At 35.8% G+C, this 17,061-nt stretch overlaps 1 protein-coding gene across 2 annotated transcripts in view; it reads right to left on the reverse strand.

Moving 5' to 3' along the window:
* Positions 1–17,061, reverse strand: part of LOC144970031 (glycine receptor subunit alpha-2-like) — a 190,755-nt gene that overhangs the window by 40,584 nt on the left and 133,110 nt on the right. The gene's annotated exons all lie outside the window — the stretch shown is intronic.

Consider the following 17,061-nt stretch of genomic DNA (forward strand, 5'->3'; position numbering starts at 1 on the left):
GATAAACAAATCGGCCATGTTTATAGTAGCACTTGTTTGGGTTTGTTCTTCATATCGTAACTCAGGATTGAAAGACGCCTTTGAGATGCTTTTACGATTTGTTAATGATCGCCTGGAATATGAAAAAAAAGTTATCAACGACAGTCGGTGATCCCGTGGAGCAGGAGTTTATCCCGGATTTTATAGCGCGAAACGGACAATAGCAAATTGCTTGCTATCCTTTGAATTGGAGGCTGATCTATCGCAAATGACATTCTGCCAGATCTAAAACACCTAGCTACTCAATCACTGATGGGTGGACAGGGTAAACTAATTCATTTCAACTGGGATCAAATTCGGTCACTTTGCATTTGAAGCGAGTGCTCTACCAACAAAGCCATCATCATCATCATAATCATCATCATCATCACCATCATTATCATTATTATTATCATCATCACCATCATCATCATCAGCACGATCATCATTATAATTATTATTATTATTATCATCACCATCATCATCATCATCATGATCATCATCATCATCATTATAATTATTATATTATCATCACATCATATCATTCATATCATCATCATATCATCATTATTATTATATATTATTATTATTATTATTATTATTATTATTATTATTTTATTATATTATTATTATTATTATTATTATTATTATTATTATTATTATTATTATTTTATTATTATTATTATTATTATTATTATTATTATTATTATTATTATTATTATTATTATTATTATTGTTATTATTATCATCATTATTCATACACGTAACAGCACATCCACGCGGGGAAAATGATACGTTAACTAAAGCAATAATCCGACACAACTAATTATTGTGAAAACAAACAAACATTTAAATTGTCTTCATGAATTCACAAAAGGATGATCCCATCTCGATTCTACGATGCTACGAGCTGTTTATGAGAGAGAACAAAAGATTTGGCGAGTACCTACGAGTTGGAATGCTGTCAAAAAATGTCTTGACTTATCTGTGTGGTTATCTGACAAAGCCAGTTGGATGTCGCAATCAAATATTATTGCACACTCGAATAAAAGCACCATTTCTTGGCAAAATGCGGTTCGAATTTTGTAATTATCTTAATAAGGATCAACGTTATTCACATTGGAAGGCGCGAGGGAGGGTGGGTCAAAAAATAAGAAACGGAGAAAAATCGCTCTTCATGGCAAGACATACATGTAATATGTTGGGTTCGGATTTTAGAAGATAAAAACTAAATAAAATTATCGATAAACTTCAAATTGTAAAATCCTTTAGTGAGAATGTAGTAGGATAGATGATAAAAACGATAAAGTGAAGAAAACGAAAATCATGCATACAATGACTTTTCACCTTTATTCGCCCGTACCTCAAAACTAACACGTGCGACATCCGACGGGTTTTGCCAAATCATCACACATTATATACATTTGCCAATATTTCTACGTCTTGGCCAAAGTTATCAGTAGTCCTTCCCGCTCGAAATAAACTGCAGTATTTGTAAATTAAAGACTTATGAAAATTGGTTTCTTCTTTATAAGATTCTCCTACACTAACATTCATATAGATATGCAGTGTTTCAGTATAAAAATTAACTATGACATGATATCCTCAAGTGGGGAAAGGCGAGTTCCTATGAACCTCCGTCGGGAAATCTCTAGGAAGGTAATTGACCTGAAGGTGACAAAGACATGCATAAGCATCTGGGGTTACATTGGTAATAATATTTCGATCTGGAGTGACCATCCCTTGAGTAGCCTGATCCCTTAACAGCAAGACTTTATTTCTCTCATATCATGTCCGAGCATGACAAAGAGTCTTAAAAAGAAAACGTGTATATGCCGCAATGTCCACTAAATGTATTCACAATGCTTTCCGGGGGGTCCACAAACTAGGACAGTTAACATGTAAGGTGATAAATTAAACCTTTAAGGCATAATTACAATGTTTTGTTTTTTTTTCGACGGAGACAGCGCTATTTTCCAGCTGTTTTTTTTTTAAATTCCTGAGTAAATTTAGAAAATTTGAGAAAAACTCGAGCATTTGAATAGCACAATGTGTCCACTAAACGTGCTCAAAACGCTTTACAGAGAGTCTCTAGACAACAGCGGCACTTAGCATGTAGGACGAGACATACATTATTTTCTGACAGCTACTTATTTTACACCTGGGTCCGATAAGATAATGTGACTAAAGAGCCTTTTCCTAGGACTCAATTATGTGCCACTCAGAGCGTGAATCGGACCTGGACCTTCCCGTCCGAAGGCAAGGGCCATTCCATAAGACCCATAATCTGCAATGTTCATTAAATGTACTTGATAAGTTTTCAAAGGGGGGCCCAACCGTAGCCCTCGTTAATATATAGTCTGACACTAGAACCTCTAGAAATTACAGTTTGACGTCATGTTTAAGGTTTGTTTACCGTCTAATGAGTTGTCGTTAGTAGAGCTCAAGGACATAAGTGATTCCATTGGTTGAACTATTGAACACAAATCACGATTTGATTTCGTTTGTGGCCAAAGACTTGTCTTTTGACATAATGTTTTGGTCAGTTTCATGCTATAAGTTAACGATGGCTACGGCCCAACCCCACAACGAAACTTAAAATGTAGGATGAGAAATTTCACCTGTGAGGCACCCTTACAATTATTTTTCATCGACGACAACGCTGATTCTGGCTGTGTTTACACCTGAGTATATACATCTATGGTTGGGGCAAAACTGTCGGGGACCTGATAAAACACCGACAAGGAAGGCTTTTTCGATGAACATCCCAAGGAAACCCGGAGACGTACCTTAAAGAGGGACCAAAAGCAGAAAGATCTGCCCTCTAGGCTGCCTCAAGAATAGCAGCTGACAGGACCAGGTAGAAATCCCTTGCACAACCTCAAGTGACAGAAGGCCCAGAGAGGTTTGAGTGAGTAATGAGTGAGTGAGTGGGTGATATGAATCTGTATCGAGAATGTTTCAGTAAGGAGTTTCTCCTGTGACTTAATTTTGCGTTGCACAATGCGGGACTCGAACGCGAGGTCAACAAGTCACAAGCTGAGTGAAATACCATTCAAGAAGGAAATAGACGGCTCGAGTGTTACTAAGCATTAACTAATCAGAATATCCCCTAATATATATATATTATATATATATATATATATATATATATATATATATATATATATATTGTATATATTATATGAAAAGTGGTTGTCAAATACGAATTAGACTGCAGAATGGTATTTTTTAACAACATTGTATTCAAAGATTAATAGATCCAGTTGTAACCTTTTTAACTGCTAAAAATATTGGACATACGAGGGCGAATTCACTTTTTCATTGAAGAAGCGCTTTGCGCGGGGGAAGGGGGGGGGGGGCGGAATTTGGTGTTTTAATTCCACATTCTGTCATGTTATCTCGTAACACTGATTTTCAGACTAATAGAAGCATTAATCGTGCTTCAAAATAAATAAAACTTTCTTTTATTGTGGTATTAGATGAATCCAACCCGTGAAAAAGATGATTTATTTATCGGATAAAGTAACATAAATGTGGTTGTTTTTTGATAAAACAATATCTTTCATTTTTAGTCCAGGACGAAGTGAAAGATTTGCACCCAGGGCTAGAAAAATTAGAAATATCGAATAACGAATGTTTAAAATGAACTAAGCGGTGTCAAAAGTTCATAAAATCTTTCTTTTGTTTGTTTGTTTGTTTGTTTGTTTGTTTGGTTTTTGATTTTGGTGTTTGTTTTTTGCCGTTGATTTGTTTTTGTTTTGTTATGTTTTATTGGAATTATTTTAAATGATTAATTTGTTTATTTATTTACTTATCCTATTATCTATATTAGTTATTTAGTTATTCATTCATGCACACACAGTGTGTGTTTGTGTGTGTGTATGTGTGTGTGTGTATGGTTTGATTTATCACGTTTACTATTGATTTATGCTATCTGTATTGATTTGTTAATTGGAAATTCTACCTCAATGAATCGAATTGGTTAATTTGATCGATTGATAAATTTCAATCACAAGTTTTGATTTTTTTGTTTATTTTTTTTTTGTTTGTTTTTTTTTTTTTTGTTTTTGTTTTTTGTTTTTTGTTTTTTTTTGGCAATAGATTCAATGTTCAGCAAATGATATAACTATTTCAGTAGCAGGATGTATAGATAGTTCGAAAATGACGTCAATCATGTATTTGCTTGTTTGGGGGTTCTTTTTTTTGCCATCCGCGTTTATGAGTACTTCTCACTAAACTGTATTAACCAGACTATAAACATTCAAGGTTACACAAAGTTTTAGGCAGATTCTTAGGTTTACGGAACGTAAAAGAGCGAGGATATATGATCTTTAATGACGTCAGGTTTATATATAGCACGAGAAAATAAGATACCGTCACTCTGACCCCAGAAGATGAATTACACAAGGTTTGTATCCAGTCCGATGGGAGAGTGGTTATACACTTTCAATGAAATTAGAACCAGTTAGTTTTATTACATTACATCTTTCTTCCCTATTCCAATGAAGAAACATAGAACTTACTAAACATTCTAAACATCAGATGCAATGAGTAAAATATGTAATTGTCGATAACACTAACAGCTCTTAATGAACAATCCATGAAATATTAGATACACAATCTAATCACCAAACCATGAAAATGGTGATCATTTCCAACACGACAATTAACTAAAGCACAATGGATCGCTTTAATCAAAACAACGCCGACAACTAACTGGAACCACACAATGGAATTGCAGCATAATAATATAGATACACTCCGAAGACAAGTTGCTCCATTGGGCTATCTCCCTGTTTGGTACACAGGCCCTGGTGCGTCCAACACATCTATTATTTAACCGAGTCGCCTTGGGAACAATGTCGCATAAATGCAACATTATCAGTGACCGGATATTGGCAAATGCGCATCTTGGGGAGTCTTTCCTACAACATTATGATATTATTTGACCCGCTGTCTCAAAGCGATATTATATTGTGCCGGGATCGACGTGTGTATGTATGCAGGTCTGACATCCGAACACAATTATAGGCCTAGTTTAACATTGTTGTAATTGACTATATATTATTATTATTATTATTATTATTATTATTATTATTATTATTATTATTATTATTATTATTATTATTATTATTATTATTATTATTATTATTATTATCATTATTATTATTATTATTATTATTATTATCATTATCATTATTATTATTATTATTATCATCATCATCATCATTATTATTATTACTATTACGTGATCAAAGCGCTTTACAATGAGGTCCTGGTCAACATCAATAGTTAACAGGTAGGACGAGACCTGACGCCTGTTAGGAGATATTACCATTTGTTTCGGACCGAGACAACGCTTTGCTGTTTACGCTATAGAAACCGGGATTACCTCCGAATGGCTCTGAAGGATTTCTTTCTTCCAAATTCACTTTTCAAGGTCCATTATATTTCGATATAGGCCTACTGTCGTTTTAAAATGGTAGTAAAATATGTGACCAATCGTCCTTAAACTGTATGATATCAGGATGAACAAGATGCCACAAATTACTGTGCATTCTTCATGCGTATCTTATCTTATCTTATCTTATCTTATCTTATTAAAGGCTGAATAGGAATTATCCTTTAAATGCCTTATACAATAGTTTATAATTACAGAATCTCATATAGTTTCCATTGTATCATTCACAGACAGTTTTACACAATTTTGATTTTTAAGGAAAAATGTTTCAATACGACAATGTAAAATCGAAAAATACTATCATAGAATACTGGTACCTAATTGTGAATTGGTCATGATCGAATGAATCATAAAAATACAAAATTCTTCTGGATTATTATTTTCACTGCTATGTTGGAAGACAAAGAATAACTTATTTGAAAGTGATAAGAACTTGGACAGATGAAGCTGAAAAAGGTGGCGCTGCTTTAATAGAATTGGCAAGAGATAGATCAGCTTGGCGGAAGATGACGTCCGACGTCTGCTTCAGATATGGAACTACATGATAATGATGATGATGATGATGATGATGATGATGATGATGATGATGATGATGATGATGATGATGATGATGATGATGATGATGTTGGAGTTATAGAACGAATACATTTTACACCTATTTATATTCTACCCGCGATTTTTTTTTTCGTGCACTAAAATTTAAAGCTTCGTTTTAATTCCGCTCAGTTTGGTACTCCTTATGTACACATTGAACGCTTATTTTTTGTTTACTTTCCAAGATTTATCTACATGGACGACCCAAAATTGTCTCTGTCGTCTATCTAGAATTTAGTCATGTATTTATGTCTTTATTGTTTTTTTATGTTGCCTGAAGAAGGGTTTTGAGACCGTAACGTTCCGCGTTTGGTTTTTTGTTCTTTTTTGAAGCTGTTATACTAATTTTTGTTGATTACTTTTTACAGCCCACAGATTCTAGCAGCCTAGTTAGGATCAAGACGCCACACGTCTGACCAGGAATCAGAAGGTCTGAGGTTCGAACTCCAGTCGAGGTAGACGATTTTATGGACGTTTTTTTTCTTCTTGTATTTTTTTAATTTCTTGATTTGTCTGGCACCTTTCATACGCAAGTCATCTCGCTTTAACTCAGCTTGTGGCGCTCCACTGCGGCTGGCGCCTGAGTTATTGCAGTCTTCCACTGTAATAGACCCTAATGACAAATGATAATAATAATAATAATCATGATAATAATAGTAATAATAACAATAATAATATAACAAAAACAATAATAATAATAATTAATAACAAATCGTTATTGTCCAGAAATGGCAATTCATGTTTGGTTCCACGGCATTGCCAAATCAATCAAAGACAAAGCCATTCTCTCTCTTTCTCTCTCTCTCTCTCTCTCTCTCTCTCTCTCTCTCTCTCTCTCTCTCTCTCTGTGTGTGTCTCTCACTTTGAGATGGTTGGCCTCTAAGCGTCATTATGTCGGGATTAAGTATGACTATGTGATGGAAATTTAATTTATAACCGCAAATATGACATTTGGAATTAATTTATATGTGTTATAATGGAGATAAAAATTATATTTCCTGCATTGGACATGACTCGAATGTCCTCATTTGCATCTTTTTAATTATAGATTCTAATCGTCCGGCTATGTGGTCTTGTGGTATAACACTCGCTTTCATATCGGAAGGTCATGGTGGGGTCGAGCCTCGCTCAGCGCATTATAGTTGTGTCCTTGGAAAAGGCTCTCTTTACTAACATTCTCTCACGGTACTCAGGTATAAAATGAGTACCTGTATTTAACAGCGTTGTCTTTGTTGCGCTTTGAGCACGTTTTGTGGAAATTGCGCTATATAAAAGTTCTAGTTTTAAATGCTCTAGGTTATTTTCACTTTTTTGCGCACCGATTCATTCCGATATAATACGTTTAGAGACGGATGGTCGCATATTAGGCATCACTTTTCCCCTTTTGTTGAAATAGAATACTTCGTCTGTTATACGAGTATGTGATATATGATTTCTGTCTGTGTCTTATAACATGCCGTTCCCCTGATATAAACAACGGTCTTCGGACATCTTGATTGATTCACTCTAGGGTTGCTTCATGTATAGTGTGTGTGTGTGTGTGTGTGCGTGTGTGTGTGTGTAGTGTGTGTGCGCGTGTGTGTGTGTCGTGTGTGTGAGATTGCATATATGTGTGTGAGTGTTTACGTGTGATTAAATTTGTATAATATATATATATATATATATTATATATATATATATATATATATATATATATATATATATATATATAAATTTGTTTGTGTGTCCGAGTTTGTATATGTGTGTATGTGTGCGTGTGTGCGATTATGAGTTTGTATGTGTGTGTGTATGTGTGTGTGTGTGTGTGTGTAGTTAATTACTGAATGACATGCTGTTTAATCGGAGCCATTGGTCACCGTCTGCATGGTTTGCTGAAAGTGGCAGATATAGGGACACACGGACAGACAGATTGTGAGGTAGAGAAGGAAAGAAACAGGGAGAGAGGGAGAGAGGGAGAGAGATGTGTGTATGACATAGAGAATGAGAGAGAGAGAGAGTGAGTGAGAAAGAGAGAGAGAGAGAGGGAGAGAGAGAATGAGAGAGAGTGAGAAAGAGAGAGAGAGAGAGGGAGAGATAGAGAATGAGAGAGAGAGAGAGAGAGAGAGAGAGAGAGAGAGAGAGAGAGGGAGAGATAGAGAATGAGAGAGAGAGTGAGAAAGAAAGAGAGATAGAGAATGAGAGAGAGAGAGAGAGAGAGAGAGAGAGAGAGAGAGAGAGAGAGAAAGAGTAAACACAAAGCTAAGTTGTGGAAAGGTAAGAGAGATATCGAGGGGAAAATAAAGATACAGGAAGAATAATAGATTTTGCTCCGGGAAAGAAAATCTCTTGAAAATTTGATAATTGGAAGAAAACAAAATATGGAAAGAAATAGGAAACAAAAGTGCGATGACAAAAAACTAGTTCCAATCGCATTGGAAGTGTAAATCCAGTCATCCAAAGGACTGGGTATTGATCTTCTGGTTTCCTAGTCTAAATATATTATGTTTGTCGTCAATAAAGATAATATATTATCCTAGCTCTTTTACGTCCCGTAATCCTAAGAATCTGCCTATACTTCTTCTTCTTCTTCTAGGTTCCATGCCTGGTCCAGGCTTCGGATACTGCATGAATTATCTCTCTCCATTCCTCCCTGTCTCTTGCCTTTTCAAACAGCTCTTGGATTGAGAGGGTGAGAAGAGCTTGAGATTGGTCGATAGAGAGTTTACCCCTTTGTGTCCAGGGAGCGTTATCGAGGGAATATGTTACAATTGCTCAGGTAATAATTCTTAATTTCCTACTATGAGACAAAAATGGATAGATGGAACATAAGGCGATTAAATGTTCCTTTTGGAGTGTTAGTTTTACAACCCTTTTATCTTCGTTTTAGTGTGACAGCATCTATTTTTGCAATCATTCTCGGACCGTTCAAAAGTTGAAGTCTTTTATGTTCTAGCAATTTGCCACTTAATCCATCCTGCTATTAAAATAGTTATGTCACCTTATGATTCACTAAGTAATCTTTTCATTATAATATATCCTCTGAGGCCCTGGTTACATACACACTAAGATGGAGTCTGAAACCGGAAGTGTAGAAGGTGTGACGTCACGACTTCTCTGTCCTATTTCCTATTGTTTGGGAATCATCATAATATTGTCATGTCGTGCTCTGAATAAAAGTATTTAGAATTTTGGGCCAGAAGAATCGTCCTCCAAACATCAATCGATTAAAATGACCTCATCTTGCCAAAAACACTCATGGCCACTGGAAGTCCATTGTCGTTACTCCTTTGGATACATTTTGAGAGACCCACAGACTCGAACTCGACATGGTGTCATGCGGCTATGTGGTCTTAATGGTATGACACTCGCTTTCGGATCGGAAATACCTGAGTCCGGTTGTCTATGTCGGTAAAAATTGCAATATCGCGTAACATGCGTCAGGTCTCGTTTTACATGTTACATGTTGCTGTTGGGCAGGGATCCATTGTAAAGCACTTTAAGCATATTAAGTGGATATTGCGCTATATAAAAGCTCAAGTTGTTTTATTAATCTGATGATGAGCTGCTCTAGAGGCTGTGGACGGTAACAAGTACTCAACAAAAATGAATATATGACAGCTTTTTAAAAAATCCCCAATAAAACCACAGAACTTTTTGGACTCAAAACCTTTCTTCAGCAAATAACAAGAGCAATGGATCCATCATTACATCACTTAGAAACCATTCAAATAATAAACAGTGTCATCTGTTGATTCTCTAAACAAAACAAAAGTGATATCAGAGTTTCGGATAATAGAAAGTTCGCGTAAATGAAATGTCTAAGCAGCAGTAGCAGCAGAACATGCGATTGTTGTCCATAAAGCGGTAAAAGACCAAAGACATTACCAGACAATAGAGACATAATTTCTAGATAATAACTCAAAATCCTGGGAGAGTTCCTCCCAGCCAATGAGAAGCTCCAAAATAATGCATCCCTCTTTGATTGCCACCTGAAGCCAGCCAGACTTTTAACTTCTTCACGGCCAAACTTTCTATCTTGCGAGTAATAATTTTTTCTCGATTTATCGGTTTGGTTATATTGATGGTATGCGTTTAGTAAAATAAACAACATTTCTGCGAGCCAGATTAATCGTAACAATGGACAGAACTATGTACAACCTTAAAAGTAAATTTTCTGACAGAGAGAATTTAAGAACTAATCACACAAATGGCGGTTCAAAAGTAATAGGATTCAATTGTCCGATGTCATGTCCGCCCAGCAACGAGCAGCTTGGTTCTAAACAAAGAAAATCGGAATTTCATGATGGCTAGAACTTTTTCAAATATCATGTGATCAGAATGTATAAAAGTCAAAACATGATCAGATTTATAATGATTTTCTCCTCTGGATACAGTTTTATGCTCGTCGAAGAAATATTTCATAAGGGAGGGCGCCATTGTTCCGATAGTTTAGAACCAGTTACTAAGTTACTATGCGTCATTACGAGGGAAGTGACGTCACGATTGTTGAAGCCTATTATGGCGTCATTTTCAATCATTCTGTTTTGGGAGCTTGATTTCTGTTTCAATATAAAAGCGTCGTGTCTCGTAGTTCCATAGAAGAGTTTTATAGAAAACGTCAATATAAAATGTAAGTTTAGCCTAAAACCGAACACCGTGTGTAAAGAATTACATTGTCATTGTGAAACAACAAATGTGCTGTCTTTCTTTTATCTCTTCTCCCTGTCTAGAATCCAACAACAGTTTTCAGTCGTCTGATGCCGCCCCTGGGTCCGAAATTGCCAAGGGATATATTAATGTTATTATATACCCTAACTCTACACATGAAATGTGTGGATGCAAGCCGATGAAATGGACCACTGTTTTCTGAATAATGGATGGAGAAATGTTCTGGCTATATGACATATGTACAACCCCCCCCCCCCACCCCACGCCTCCAACCAACATGCCTATCACAGCCTGGTATTATTTTGGAGTGTACCAGACCAGAAAATTAAATTAAAAGTCACATTGTTCAGAGTTAATACAAAATATCAAAGGTTTTTAGCAGATTAAGAAAATACAATAATAATTTACCCCAAAATTAATTAAAAATCAATTTTATTGTGACCCATCGTCTCAAAGTGGTATTATGCTGGGATGACTCGGACATTTCTGGATTTTAATTTTAATTGTTTTCATTGTTGTATAATTTACCTGAAGAAGGGTTTTGAGCCCGAAATGTTCCGCGTTTGGTCATTTCGTTGGGGTTTTGTTCGAAGCTATTATATACATTTTTGTTCATAACTCTAAAAGCTTAATATCGGTTCCTATGGTATTAGTTATTTCCAGCCCATAGCTTCTATAAGCATATTATCAGTTCCTAGGGTATTAGTTATTTCCAGCCCATAGCTTCTATAAGCATATTATCAGTTCCTAGGGTATTAGTTATTTCCAGCCCACAACTTCCAGAAGCTTTATATCAGTTCCTCGGGCAATAGTAATTTCCAACCCACAGCTTAATATAAGTTCCTCGGGTTTTAGTTCTATACATTCCACAGCTTCTAACAGATTGGTATCAGTTCCTGTGGTATTAATATTGATGATAGATAAAATTATTAGCATGTAAGTAACCTATGAATAATATTCGATTCTTCCATCTCTTTGTATTTATTAAATAACGAGGAGATTGCTCGTATGTGTTATTGTACGATAAAAATATAACGAGATGAATAAGTACATAGAAATGAAAGAATACATTAATTCCACCCTCCAAGTAAGATTATTAGATATTTTGTTACCAAATGGTAAGGTATTAGTACTTCTATTCATCATAATTTGTATCTTTCTCCTTCTGCTTGAATGACAATTTGACCCAAACTAAATACGTTGGATTTGTATTCATGCGATGCGCACCATTAAGATTATTTATAATTACCAATCAGCTGTCTATTACACCCAATTTCACACTAATAAAATATACGAAAATATTCTGCAATCGTGGAATAAAGTGTTTTATTCAACGCGTTCAAAGCATTATTCAACGATTGCGTATTTTCTAAGAAATGAAAGGGTTTTCCAATGGGAGGGCTGGACTAATACAGCTTTAAGGTAGAAGGTCAAATTATCGCATTTTCAAGAATTAACTTTACACGACTTCATTTATCCATGTTCCAAGACATTATGAACACAGTCTTCCTTTCATATAGCACAAGTCGACTGTTAGGCACCCTTTTTATACTAGTACTCTTACAATATCCGTCATTGCCTGAGTCGAGATTAAGAATGAAAATCAAAGAGAATAATTAACTCAACAGCTTGTATTGAAGGAACGTTCCTGGCATTGTTTATCTCCCTTGATCTCTGCTTAAATAAGCCAAGATTGATGTCTAATTGTTTTGTTTGTTGTCTTTAAGTACTCACTCTTTGTGTTTCTGTTCAACAACAAATTTATGTCCTTGAACTATTTTAGTATGGATAGTTCGAAGATGACATCACTCAGGTCTTTGTTATTGTTTTTGCCATCCGCGTTTATGAGTAATGCTCACTGAACTGTATTAACCTGACTATAAACGTTCATGGATACACACAATTTTACTTCCATTACTTCAGGATGGCAATGTTATGAGCTTCTTAGCCAAGCGCATACTATCTATATACAGGGGGCAGCGTGACTCAGCGGTAAGGTCTTTGCTTCGTACCCGAAAGGTACCGAGTTTGATCACCCGCTGTCTGGCCTTGAGCAAGTCACCTCGCCTTAGCTCAATTTGCGACGCTGTACTGCGGCTGACACCTGGGTTATTCCAGTCTTCCCTTGAATTGTCCCTATGGGATGATAAAGGGAATTTTATTTATTTTATTTTATTTATTTCAGTGTGCTTGAATCGCTTTATGTGGAGACGAAAGCCAATAGCGATGATTGTCGATTTGGAGTAGATATGATGTCTGCAAGTCATCTGTTGTAGTTATTTTCGCCAAAGAAATCATTATTGCTGATCAATAGGGTTCAACAGTCGTGACGTCACTTCCCTCGTAATGACGCTTAGTAACTGATTCTAAACTATCGGATCTCCATCACCGCCCTTGTGCAATACTTCTCCGACGAGCATAAAAGTGTATCCAGAGGAGAAAAACATTATAAATCTGATCATGTTTTGACTTATATACATTTGAAAAAGTTCTAGTCAGCATGAAGAATAAAAAGAATCGATTTTCTTTGTTCAGAATCAAGCTGCTGGTTGTTAGGCGGACGTGACATCAGGACCAAGTGAAATCATCAGTAGCATCGAGGCGATAGAAACCAACACAAACCCCGGAGTACTCTAACAGCTCTGCCATACTCTTTAACAAGTAACGTTAAAAACTTTTGGCCATAAACCCCGTCCTTCTAATATTAAACGATTAGAATGATCCCTACTTTGTCAAAAATTCTCATTTCTGAGACTTCCATCAATGGGAACGATCTATATTCATGTATTTGTCTACATAGTCATCGATCACATGATTTATTGCTGTACAACGATTGGACATTTCTCAATAAATATAAACACACTGCTTTGTTTATGAAAATTGTAAACATACAAATGAGTCAAGCTTAGCAAAATGGCAAATTGTGACGTTGGATATTTATTTCTCTGTGAACACGTTTCACTATGTGGTTCATTTTGAGAACACTTTGCAATGTGACCAATGACCTCGAGGACACGGAAAGCTAGTATAGATCATCCCTATTGACATCGGAACTGTAATAAGGAAGTCTCAGATTTTGACAAATTGAATTGTATATTTGAAGGACGAGTTTTCTGTCCAAAATTTTTTTAATGTGTTTCTTTATCAGAGTGCATCAGAACTCGAGAAAATGATCTAGTTATAGACCCCTGTCTCCATGTCAGCTCATGAATGATGCATTCCGTCAACATGACAAAAAGCCCATACAGCGACGAAACACTATTTTGTTCATTCTGGCCAAAACACGTCTAGTTCCAAGTATCGACCAATTAAGATGAATTCAGTCTCTCAAAAAGTATCAAGCCAGACACTTCTTTCAAAATATCAATTTTGAGACTTTGTTTTTGGACAATTTAGAGTTTATTGTAATTGGCCGATATAAGAAAGAAAAAAATTTCTGGACAAAATTTAAAAAATGTGTTTTGTGAACTAAGGGCAGAAAAGACTGGCAATTGAGGATGGACAACGTTTATAGAGGAATCAGTGATAATGTCCTGATGGTTTCTCAAAAAAAAATAATTGAAAAATATTTTTAAAAACACCCATGCATCGTAATTGTCCTCATGGACTGTTTGTTACTGAAGGCTCTTCAAATAGGTTAAGGTCAAATTATTGACCTTACTCTGATATTTACTCTAAGAAGATTTTTTGCTTCTTACGTTTACAAAATTTCTCTTGCTATGTACCACCAACCGCCGAATTGGCTCATCAATGTTCTAGCGTTCTATCCAAAGGATGACGGTTATTATTGTCAGTTTCACGCTATAGAAACCGGGATAAACTCCAACTCCATAGGTTTAATGTCTCCCAATGACTGAGTTTTTCAGTTAACAGGACTTAAGTAATAATGCATACCCTTGGTGAATAAAAACTTATTTTGATCAGTTTCACGCTAGCTAAAGGAACCGTGATAAACGCCGGCTCCATTCCTCGCCATCGTTTGCTTAAAGCCTGACACTAAAACCCAGTAGGACTTATATTATGACGTCATTTTTAAAGTTTGTCCACCGTCTAGTGAATTGCTGTCAGTGGTGCTCACGGTGGAAGGTATTGACATTGACGATAAATTATAGAGGCAGCCGAGACGTCCTGATCGGATGATTAGGATGCGAAAGGCCTTGAATCAGTAAGTCAAGCTAGTTCCTTCCGACGTACTACAAGCACGATGGTTATGTGTCACAGAGGTATTCTCGGAAAAGGAATTTTAATGAAAATAACACAAAACAAAAACCTTAAGATTTGATATAGCGCAATATTCACTAAATGTGCTCAAAGCGCTTTACAAGCGGGCCCTGGCCAACAGCAACACGTAATATGTAGAACGAGACATGACGCCTGTTAAACGATATTACAATTGATTTTTTCCTACAGAGACAACGCTGCCAGGTGATCATTTTACACCGGAGTATGGCGAGAGAATGTGAGTAAAGAGCCTTTTTCAGGGATTCAACTATGCGCTGAGTGAGGCTCGAACCCAGACCTTCCGATCCGAAATCGAGTGCCATACCACAAGACCACATAGCCGTACTGAACACTGAGTGACAATGCGTTATCATTTTGTACTCCGCCATCACGCCGACAATATGATATAATTGTTTTTCAAATCGATAAATAAAATGAAATCGATATAAGTGAAAATCGATATTTGAAAGAGACAAGTTATTGATTTATCAATTTGATTGGTGGTCTTGTGGTCGAGCGAGATATTGTGGGGCTTTGTTATTCATAAATAAATATCAATAAATAAACATAAATATTTATATACTCTGGTATTGAAGAAAATAGAAATAAGAGAGTCGTTTAAATCGATTGATATTTGAAGGTCGAGTTATCTGACCAAATGTTAAAATACGTGTTATTCCAGAGCTCGGTAGTTGATTGTTAATTATTCTTACAGATTACAACATTATTACACTATACCTATTCCCAAATTTTACTTTACCACATTTATATAGGTATATTATATATTTATGTATGTATGTGTCATTGTCGGCATTTTATACGTCTGTACAAAAATGTCCTTTTTGGATCGATAAAGTACATTATTATTATTATTATTATTAATTATTATTATTATTATTATTATTATTATTATTATTATTATTATTATTATATATTATATATTATTATTATTATTTATTATTATTATTATTTTTATTATTATTATTACTATTACGTTAATTGTTAAGTACCAAATATAATGGTCAGTTTTATGTCCTAGTTAACATCCACCACCTGCCGATATCGAATATATAAAAACTAATCAAGACACCAATTAATGGACATTATCAGCTTGATGACCAATTGACATGGCATGCGCCATTCACTATAGTTCAAATGCGGGTTGTCTCCCCTTCCCCTTGATTATGACGTAATCATTAGCCCTTTCCATACCAACTACAGGAAAATCGTCACATTCTCATTCGTTATGAAACAACCAACATTTTTTTATTCAAATTTCTTTTGTGCATCATAAAATTTAAAGAAAATTAACATTGTGTTGTAAAGCATGTTTTGCTAAAGAAATTATGTATGGCAAGACCTTTACTGATATTGTGTCAGAGTGATAAAATAATCTAATTTTGTGCTAGTTGGGTGTGAAAATCCTGAAATTGGTGAGGAGAGAGTTAAGTTTTTTGGTGAATTATGTGGTGTCTTGTCGTATGGCGCTCGATTTCGGATCGGAACGTCCTGGGTTCGAGCCTCGATTGGCGCATAGTTGAGTCCTTGGAAAAGGCTCTTTACTCACTCGCTCTCACCGTACTCAGGTGTAAAATGAATACCTGGCCGTTAACAGCGTTGTCTCTGTCCGAAAAAGACAGTAATATCGCCTAACACCCGTCATGTCTTGCTGTTGCTGTTGGCTAGTGACCCTTTGTAAAGCGCTTTGAGCACGTTTAGTGGATTTTGCTCAATATAAAAGGGGTATTTTTTTGTTTGTTTTTAACCCCAAAGTAAAGATGTTATGGCTCAACAAATAATTTGAATAGACGTTTGTCATTACAGTGTAACATGATATAACCAGGGTACAGAAATGATTCTTGGGACGAGGACATAGCTGTCTTCATTATATGCCGACAAAGTAAATCGATTGGCCTTCACTTCTAGTTTGTGGTCATGAGTGACTTGGTCAGATGTTTGGATGCAGTGCCGTGATGATTGGAATTTCCCTGTTCGGTACCTTCTGTGATATTAGTCATTTGCGGCTATGTGGTCTTGTGGTATGACACTCGCTTTCGGATCGGAAGGTCCTGGGTTATAGCCTCGCGCTCAGCGCATAATTGAGTCCTTGGAAAAGG

Source organism: Berghia stephanieae, chromosome 4 (assembly GCF_034508935.2).
Source record: "Berghia stephanieae isolate SIO BIC M18660-M18661 chromosome 4, UCSD_Bste_1.3, whole genome shotgun sequence".
In the NCBI taxonomy this organism is placed as follows: Eukaryota; Metazoa; Mollusca; class Gastropoda; order Nudibranchia; family Aeolidiidae; genus Berghia; species Berghia stephanieae.